Source organism: Piliocolobus tephrosceles, chromosome 6 (assembly GCF_002776525.5).
Source record: "Piliocolobus tephrosceles isolate RC106 chromosome 6, ASM277652v3, whole genome shotgun sequence".
NCBI lineage: Eukaryota > Metazoa > Chordata > Mammalia > Primates > Cercopithecidae > Piliocolobus > Piliocolobus tephrosceles.
In genome coordinates, this window is record NC_045439.1 from 126,796,832 (window position 1) to 126,806,420 (window position 9,589).

General features: G+C 40.3%; 1 pseudogene; it reads left to right on the top strand.

Moving 5' to 3' along the window:
• The first annotated feature begins 281 nt into the window (after positions 1–281).
• On the top strand, positions 282–995 carry LOC113225049 (annotated as a pseudogene).
• The last annotated feature ends 8,594 nt before the right edge of the window (positions 996–9,589 follow it).

A 9,589-nucleotide genomic window follows, 5' to 3' on the forward strand; every position in this document is an offset into this window, starting at 1 on the left:
CAAAGGATATAAATGCTTATCTTTTAACCCATGAAAAATGGATTCGGTAGCAAGGATGGCTGTACAAACAAGAAGGAGCCGCTTTGTGAATTAGACCATCCATGCGTAGAAATGCATGTGTTTACAGATGTCTAGAAAGTTTCAGCATTTTGATGGTTTGCACTTATGGCGGATTCCTCACCATGGTTTTTCACTTTCAGAAACGCCTAGCTCCATCTGTCTGAAACACCTCTGGCTCAGAACCTGTGGCTCCAAACCTGCCAGGTGACCTTTCCCAGCAGATGTGCTTGCCAGCTTCCCAGGCGGTGTCAGTAATTCACCCGTCCTCTAGGAAAACTAGAGGTGTTCCCTTGTCGGAAGCTGGTAACGTGAAAAGCCCCAAGTGTCAAGACTGTCATGGAAAGGTCCTTGTCCAGGTTTTTGTTCCAGTTGGTGATCAAACACACTCCAAATCCAGTGAGGAATTGTCACTGCCACCACCTCCTCCACCACCACCACCACCACCACCCCCATTACCCCCACCACCGCCACCCCCTCCTCTCCCTGCTCTGTCCTCATCCTCTTAAGCTGCAGCTCATCAGAACTTAGGCTTCTGGGCTCCAGTGAAAGATGACCAGCCACTTCCTCTAGTGTGCTAAGCACCTGCTGAGAGACCACGTGACTCCTTGGAAAGTTTTCCATGTCCAGGATCTATGGACGAAGGGTTGGCCTCCTTAAGGCATAGCAGAGCTCCTCTCTGGAAGGTGGAAGTGCTGGGGGTGTGCGCTCACCACGCCTCTGTCCATGAGCACATTTTGGCTGCCATAAGGCAAGGGGTCAAACTGAAGAAAGTTTACCCTGATATTGGCCCAAAGCCTAGTAGCAAACCAACCATCAACAGACACACCAGTGACCTTGAGAGGAGCATCAAGGATGCGTGCCAGAGAATCAAGAGGGTGTCTGCTGACTCTGAGGAGGATAGTGATGAGCAGGACCCCGGCCAGTGGGACCATTAGGCTCAAGTTTGACAATGGCACCTGCCACGGTAGGCTTGAATAAAGTGGGTGAGGCTAAGACCTATTGAAAAGCACACTAACAGGGTACTGGTGGACAGGACACATAACACCCCGGAAGACCAGCGGGGCCTTGTGTGGGATGGTGCAGCTTTTTTTTTTTTTTTTTTTTTTTTTGAGATGGAATCTCGCTCTGTTGCCCAGGCTGGAGTGTAGGGTTTAACCGTGTTAGCCAGGGTGGTCTCAAACTCCTGACCTCATGATCTGCTCATCTTGGCCTCCCAAAGTGTTGGGATTACAGGCATGAGCAGCCGCACCTGGCCTTTCTTTTGTTTTTTTTCTTTTGAGAAGGAGTCTCACTCTGTCCCCCAGGCTGGAGTGCAGTGGCACGATCTTGGCTCACTGCAACCTCTGCCTCCTGGGTTCAAGCAATTCTCTGCCTCAGCTTCCTGAGTAACTGGGATTACAGACACACACCACCACGCCTAGCTACTTTTTGTATATTTAGTAGAGACAGGGTTTCACTTTCTTGGCCAGGCTGGTCTTGAACTCCTGACCTCGTGATCTACCTGCTTTGGCCTCCCAGGGTGTTGGGATTGCAGGCATGAGCCACCGCACCTGGCCAATGCTGCACCTTTTATGTGACACAGTGACTCTTAAAACTGGAGAGGGAAGTAGGGATGAGAGTTTCATACATCAGCCCATAGGTGGGATGTCAAGACCCGTCAAAGTGTCACTGGCCTAAGAGAAGAGCACTTATGTCTCATCATGGGTGATCTAGAATTGTTCCCTGATTCTGAAAGAAGTTGACTCTACTCGGGTAAGCAGCACTATTATTAGACTACTGACTGTGGCCTCCTGTGCATATGGAATAGTGATTTGTCAGATTTATAGGTTTGAATGTGAATGTTATTTTATCAATAATCAGAATAAATTGCTTATATTCAGGAAAAAATACCAATTGTGCACATATTTTTGTAAAATTATACATAAACACTTTATTTTTTATGTCATTCTAAATAATTTTTTTGATGTTTCTATTTCCAAACGTTTGATAATATATAGAAATATGATTGATTTTGTTTATTGGGTTTGAGTACAACCACCTTACCAAACTCACATATTGAGCATTTTAATAGGTTATTTTGAATGCTTTTACATAGACTGCTATGTTGTCTGAAAATAGAAACAGGTTTATTTCTTCCTTTCTGATGTGGATGTCATTCATTTTTTTTCCTGCATTACTGATCTGGCTAGGACTATCAGTATAAAGTTGAATGTAAGTGGTAAAAGAGCTGACTTCTTGCCTTGGACCCAGCTTTTAAATCAGTCAGAGAGTCGCCATTAAGTGTAATTTAGTGATAGTTTTGTTTGGTTTTTTGTTGTTGTTGTTGTTTGTTTTGTAGATGCCCTCAATCAGCTTAAGTTCCCTTCTTTTCTCATTTTGCTGAGAGTTTTCATAAAGAATAGATGTTGAATTTTGTCAAATGCTTTTGCTGCATCTGCTGAAATGACGTTTATTCTTCATCTACCTAATAATGTTGCAGTTTATATCTGTTGAGCTTTGAATGTTGAACCAGCCTTGCATTCATGGTATAAATCACTTGTTTGTAAAGTATTTTTTAAAAAATATTGCTAGATTTGGTTTCTTAGTATTGTATTTTTATATTTGTCTTCATGTGTTTTTTTTTTCTCACAAGTGCCTGTATCCCTCTTTTTTTTTCTTTAAAGAGAAATGATAATGAGAGAGATTGTCTCCCTTGAAGTTCTCAGTGCCTATGCATTGTGCACTGCTAGCATCATGACAGAAACTTCAGAACCAGAGCTGGCCTCTAGGCAAGGCTGGCTGGGGGAAAAAAAAGAAAAACAATAGGATTATTTCTCTACATATGCTTCATCTTACAGAGGCCACATTCCTGGTTCTCTAGCTAAAAAGAGTAGAAATTTTGCACACCTGGGTTAGAAAAAAAAAAAAGAATAGCCATTAAACCCACCCGTTACAGGTCACTATTGGTATTTTGATTTTGCTTTCAATCCATCTGTTATTGTTTACTTTTAAGAGTCCTTGATAGTTGCTTTTTATGTCCAGAGTTTTAATTTCAATCAGAAGGAGAAATAGGCCTTGGTGAGCATGCTTTGTCTTGGCTGGTGCCAGAAGTCTATACTCAAATATTTGAAAATAATTTTTAGTTGAATAACAAGTCAGACGTGTGCTTAGCTTTCTCATTGTTTTCCTAAGAATAGAAGAAAAGGTTTTAAATACTTTAACCACTAAATTATTTAAAGCAGGTTTAAAATAAACTCCTTCGTTTTGCCTATTGTATTACTCTGTTCTCACACTGCTAATCAATACATACCCAAGACTGTTTAGACTGGATAATTTATAAAGTAAAGAGGTTTAATTGACTCACAGTTTCACATGGCTGGGGAGTCCTCACAATCATGGCATAAGGTGAATGAGGAGCAAAGTCACATTTTACGTGGTGGCAGGCAAGAGAGAGCGTGTGTGCAGGGGAATTCCCCTTTACAAAACGGTCAGATCTCATGAGACTTATTCACTCTCACGGGAACAGCATGAGAAAGACCCGCCTCCATGATTCAGTTACCTCCCACTGTGTCCCTGCCACAACATGTAGGAATTATGGGAGCTAAAAATCAAGATGAAATTTGGGTGGGAACACAGTCAAACCATATCTCCTATATACATTCACACTAGCATTTTAATTTTAGAACTAGTTCTATGTTACTATCTGAATTAATTTTTCCACAATTTTGTAAGGAAAAATAATGCTTTCTTTGAATTTCATGTGTAGATGATTTTTTAAGTTTTGTGTCATTTGGTCCAATAAATTCTGGAAATCTTTGTATTGACAGTGTGTTATCTCTGCACAACCATCTATGTATAAGAGCACTCAATAAAAAGAATAACGAGGAAAAAGCACTGGATCTGTATTTATACAAAACAAGCTACCAGCAGAGCCCACTGGGAGTGGTCGTGACATAATCAGGAATGTTATATTCACAAGTTGTAGATCTGCGTATGAGAAGAGGGTTTGCAGATAGCAGATTCTAGAAAGTTGCCTAATCAGACAGTAAATGCAGGTGTTTAAGCACTGAACAAAAGTAAGCTGCTTTAATTACTCATAAGAGGGAAGTACAAGTCATTATTACATCTGCTAATTTACAGACTGTAAGATACACTTTAAAAGCAGCAGTAAGTAAACTCTTCATAAAAGTTAGACTCTATGACAAAGCCCCTGCCTTTCTTCTTTTGAAGCAGTGCCTTTCTTTTTAATGACTGTTTTTGTTTTTTGAGATGAGGTCTGTCACCTAGGCTGGAGTTCAGTGGCATGATCGATCACTGCAGCCTCGACCACCAGCTCACGTAATCCTCCTGCTTCAGCCTCCTGTGTAGCTGGGACTACAGGTGTGTGCCACCATGCCTGGCTATTTTTAAAATTTTTTTTGTAGAGATGGGGGTCTCACGATGTTGCCCAAGCCGGTCTCAAACTTCTGGACTCAAGCACTCCTGCTACCCAAAGTGCTGGGACTATAGGTGTGAGCCACCACGCCCAGGCTAGTGAATATTTTTGAGAAAAGAAATACATTACCCTCCCTTGTTAATCACTTACTTACAAAAACACGTTTTACTGTTGATCTAACTAATATTTTCTTTTTGCATAAATAACACATTTATACATGTGTATGTATAGATATATTTATAATGTTAAAATTGTGTTTAAGTGTTGTTTACTAAACAGGATAAAATTTTGTTTGGAAAATCGAGATGTAAAATTTTATCTAGTTAATCTATAGTCCTTTCCCTTATGGTGTCCAGCTCTGTGCAGGCTCTGCCTCACTCCACATTATGTAAATATCAATTCATATTCAAATGAATATGAAATTTAGCTTTCAACATTTGCCTTTTCAAGTCATCTTGAAATTATTGTGATAATAATATTTCCTATCCACTAGCATACTTTTTAATCCCAACAGTAATGTTTCTGAAAAGACCACTAGTTCTTCTATTGAGCAGTTACTGATACCTTGCTATTCAAGGGGAGGGTAGAGATGCCCACAGCCCCTCTCCTTCAACCACATATGTCCAAGTAAAACCGGTATTACTTCGTTTTAAAAAGATAGACATAATTGTTTTCCACATTATTGAATACATTTCTGTTGTAACCTCAGTTCTACTCTTCAGAATTCTTTGTTTTATTTTCTTGTAGTTGATTTGATGATCGCACTCACTTTCCTATCAGTTGTTCCAGAGACAACGGGCTTAGTCACACCGTGGGGAGACACGTTTGTGGGGGTTGGGTGGAAGTTCTGGTTCAGGTCTGCATCTCTGTTCACCATCATACATGATGATGCTGTAACTCACATCTGCTCTTTGATGAGAAGTCACACAGTAATTGCTAATTTAATCTGTCAAGTCTAACTATTGAGAGCTGACAATGTGTTAGCAGCCCTCACTCTCAGCGCCTCCTTGGCCTCCGGTCCCGGCTTCCACTCCGGCGGCGCTTGAGGAGCCCTTCAGCCCGCCACGGCACCCTGGGAGCCCCTCTCTGAGCTGGCTGAGGCCGGAGCCTCCTCCCCATGTTTGCGGGGAGGTATGGAGGGAGAGGCGCGGGTGGGAACCGGGGCTGTGCTCGCGGGCCGGTGTGAGTTCCGGAGGGCGCGGGCGGGGACGCGGGTTCGGCGGGCCCTGCACACGGAGCAGCCGCCGGCCCAGGGCAGTGAGGGGGCTTGGCACCCGGGCCAGCAGCTGCGGAGGTTTACCTTGCAGCTCACAGTGACGTTTTCTGGATTTTAAAAAACAGTGCTTTTTTTTTTTTTTCTAAATCTGCTGGCCCTTTTGCTTTTAGCAGCCACAGACTTCTTGGCCTCTCAAAGACCTGGATGCTTGAAACTTCTAAAGAGAGACTGCTTTCAGCTTCTTCTTACTAGCAGCCAGGTGTGAACATGTAGCTCCAATTATCTCTCTGCTTGCTTCAGCCTGCTGGTGCTTAATTAGGTGCTTATCCTAACACCTTAGAACATACTTTCTGTAGATGATTTAATTCCAATAAGCATATATGCTTTTCCTAAGAGTTTCTTCAGCTTTTCAAAACTTCCCTGTAAATGAGGCCTTGTAGGCCGTTTTCTTGCTCTGACCCTCACCTTCTGTTCAGCGCAGAAACAGCATCCATTGCTGTTATGCAATGGATAAAATTGTATAACAATGGTCATGGTTCCATATTTTTATTTATTTGAGACGGAGTCTCGCCTTCTCCCAGGCTGGAGTGCAGTGGTGCGATCTCGGCTCACTGCAAGCTCCGCCTCCCGGGTTCACACCATTCCCAAGTAGCTGGGACTATAGGCGCCCACCATCTCGCCTGGCTAATTTTTTGTATTTTTAGTAGAGATGGGGTTTGCCGTGTTAGCCAGGATGGTCTCGATTTCCTGACCTCGTGATACACCCGCCTCCGCCTCCCAAAGTGCTGGGATTATAGGTGTGAGCCACCGCGCCCTGCCAAGACTTTTATAAATTGCCAGACTGCATTGCATAAACCAAGTACCAATAGAGAGGTGACCTTTCAAATTACTGGCACAACAGGAGCCAAGATCAGAAAGCTCCAACTTAAAACAAACGCTGACAAGAAATCCGACAGAAATGACTTCTGTGTCTGGTCAAGGTAACATAACATGACATATTGTAAAGCGCATTTGGCTTTTTAGTTAGAATTGTTTATAAAGATTTAACTGCTTTAGAAAATATAAATCTGAAGATTTGTGGTATTTGGGTTTATATATAAGATTTTTCTACATTTAAAAGAGACGGAGTGGAAAAGCTTCGTATAAGATTTGTAAAATATATTTGTAATAATGCTAATAGAAGAGGTGAGAGTTGGGTGGGGTGGGGTATAGATGGGAACGTAGGTTGGGGATTGGGGAAAGGGAAGTTATGCTGTAAATAAAATGGTGAGGCATGTTATAGAAAGTGTGTTTTATGTCTCAATTGAAATGTTATAGAGATAAATTTAAAATAGATCATGATGGTTTTGAATCTGATTTCTAATTTTAAAATGTTAGGAGCTTTTGTTACTTTCCTATTTCATACACATTTCTTTATGGGTTTCACTTAGGCTCCATGAAACTGCAGATGCCAATTACCTTTTAACAAAATTAAATTCACATATATGTATAATTCCCATGTATATATTTGTGGAATTTTTTATTCTATACATGATATATTATTTTAAAATGGTTTATCAATGACAAAACAAAAAGTATAATTTTTCTATACTTTCAGTTTTCTGGTTTGGATTTTTTTCTGGCAACACTAATTTTCACCTACCTATACTCATTGATAGTATAAAATTGTACAAGTGCATATTTTACCATGTTTACATTTGAATGGATGACTGGAGGTATATCTGTGATGACCAATACTTTCTAAACACATATTTACTTCTCATATATCTGTGTAAATGGTTGTAAGAGGAAGGGGAAAATGCAGATGTATCATTATGTTTACTGTCTTAAAGCACATTCAACTGCTCTCATGTTTGGAGAATTTTGAATGTGATGAATGTTTCTGTTTCACCGCTAACAGGTTGTATGTGTGAGCCAGATCTTATTGCAAGTGTGTGAAAGGCTATTGCAAATATGGGATATTGCCAGACAGTTAGTAAAAAGCAAATTGAGTCTATTGAGAAATTAATTCACCAGCTGAAAGAAGTACATTTGCCTTAGAGTCATCAGATATTCTACCCACCAGACTCATCTCCAAGACAGCATCTCTAATGAGCTTCCTAAACCAACTAAACATAAGCAGGAAGCATCAGTCATCAAAACTGACTATTTTCAGCCAATCAGCTGACTGCACAAACTTAATGGCATTGAGGAAAGGAAGAACATTCTGAAAGTTTTTTCCTTTTTTCATTCTGTCCTCATTTTGTTGGTTTCTCAATTTTACGGATGCAGTGTCACGCACAGAACCCTGTAAATGAGCATAGTTCATTCAAGTATATAAAGTGCTTTCATGTATTCTTATTCAGTAGAATAAAATGAATTTTAACAGGCTTAAGTGATTTGCCTAAAGACACACAATTAATGTGTGGCTAGAATTCAAAATTGTGTCTTTTCCTCTGTTCTGATTGTTTTATAAGTAAGGGTGTAGTGACGATTTTCTACCCACCATGACAGGGAATAGGTTCAAAATTTAAAACACTGTTCATTTTATAACTAGGTAGACAGAGCCAGTCATTGTTACTCCCATATGGGTTCGCTCCTTCAAAGACAGGATCTGGGTAGCAGTGCCAGCTCCTACTGGTTATAACGATCTTAATGATAAAGTTAACTAAACATAAGTGAATACTCATAATGTGCTAGCACTTTTCATAATGTATCCCAAACAATACTCACAAAACCTTCTAAATAAATATTACCTTTTGGTTGTCTTTGTTTTATTTTGTTTCGTTTTGTTTGAGACAGGGTCTCACTCTGCTGCCCAGGCTTTAGTGTAATGATGGTTCACTGCAGCGTCAACTCCTGGGCTTAGGTAATCCTCCCTCCTCAGCCTCCCAAGAATCTGAGACAACCACTGGGAGTGCAAAACCACTCCCAGCTCCAAATAAATATTCTTATCCCATTTTACTGATGCAGAAAAACATATGGCCCAGAGAAGTAATGTTAAGTTTATTGGGGGATTTAAGTTGTAAAAATTCATTTTATCGAACCCTAAGGTAAACTATGGACTCTGGGTGATAGTGATGTGTCAGTGTAGGGTCATCGATTATAACAAGTACATCATTCTGGTGCAGGATGTTGACAGTGGGGTAAGCTGTGTGTGTATGGGAGTAGGGAGTCTATGGGAACTCTTCTACCTTCCACTCAATTTTGCTGTGAGCCTAAAACTACTCCAAAAAATGAAGTTTATTATAATCAAGAAAAAAAATTATATTTTCTGAATATATGGGACAGCTATTCATGTATGTGGTAAAAATGAAGAGAGATTTGTTACAGTACACGGCCTGTCTAATACGACTGATATTCATGTGTCAGTTATAAAAACTGGCTTCATTATCAATCTGTAGATTCATTTCATTTACGTATGTTTGCTTAAGGGTGCACACATGGAAACCTTTTGGTGTTATTAAAGCTCTCTTGGGAGGGCTCCTCTTTGGTGGAAGCTATGTCTGTTTCTCAAAAATGATTTAAGAGTAAGATGTGAAACAGCACTTGCTCCTGAGGATGGAGCCAAAAGAGCACAGAGCATAGGGGAGTTATTTGACGCTGTGTCTGAGGGACTGGAGAGAGGAATGTAAAAAGCTTATCCCTTCAGAAAGAATAGGGGAGGACTTCCTTACCTGATATCTCAGATATGAAGCTACAGTTCTCTCCCTGCTTTAGGAAAAAAATAATAACAGATTTTTTGCAAAAATCAATTATTGAACATATTCCTATATTCTAGATTTATAATGAAGCATTTTTGTACATATTCGTTAAAAAGGGTAGTTAGAATATTTTTCTCTGGTTTATAGTAACTAGGATGGCAACACAAATGTATCTTGGAAGTATTTCTTGGTATGATTTTTCGACATGAAATTGTT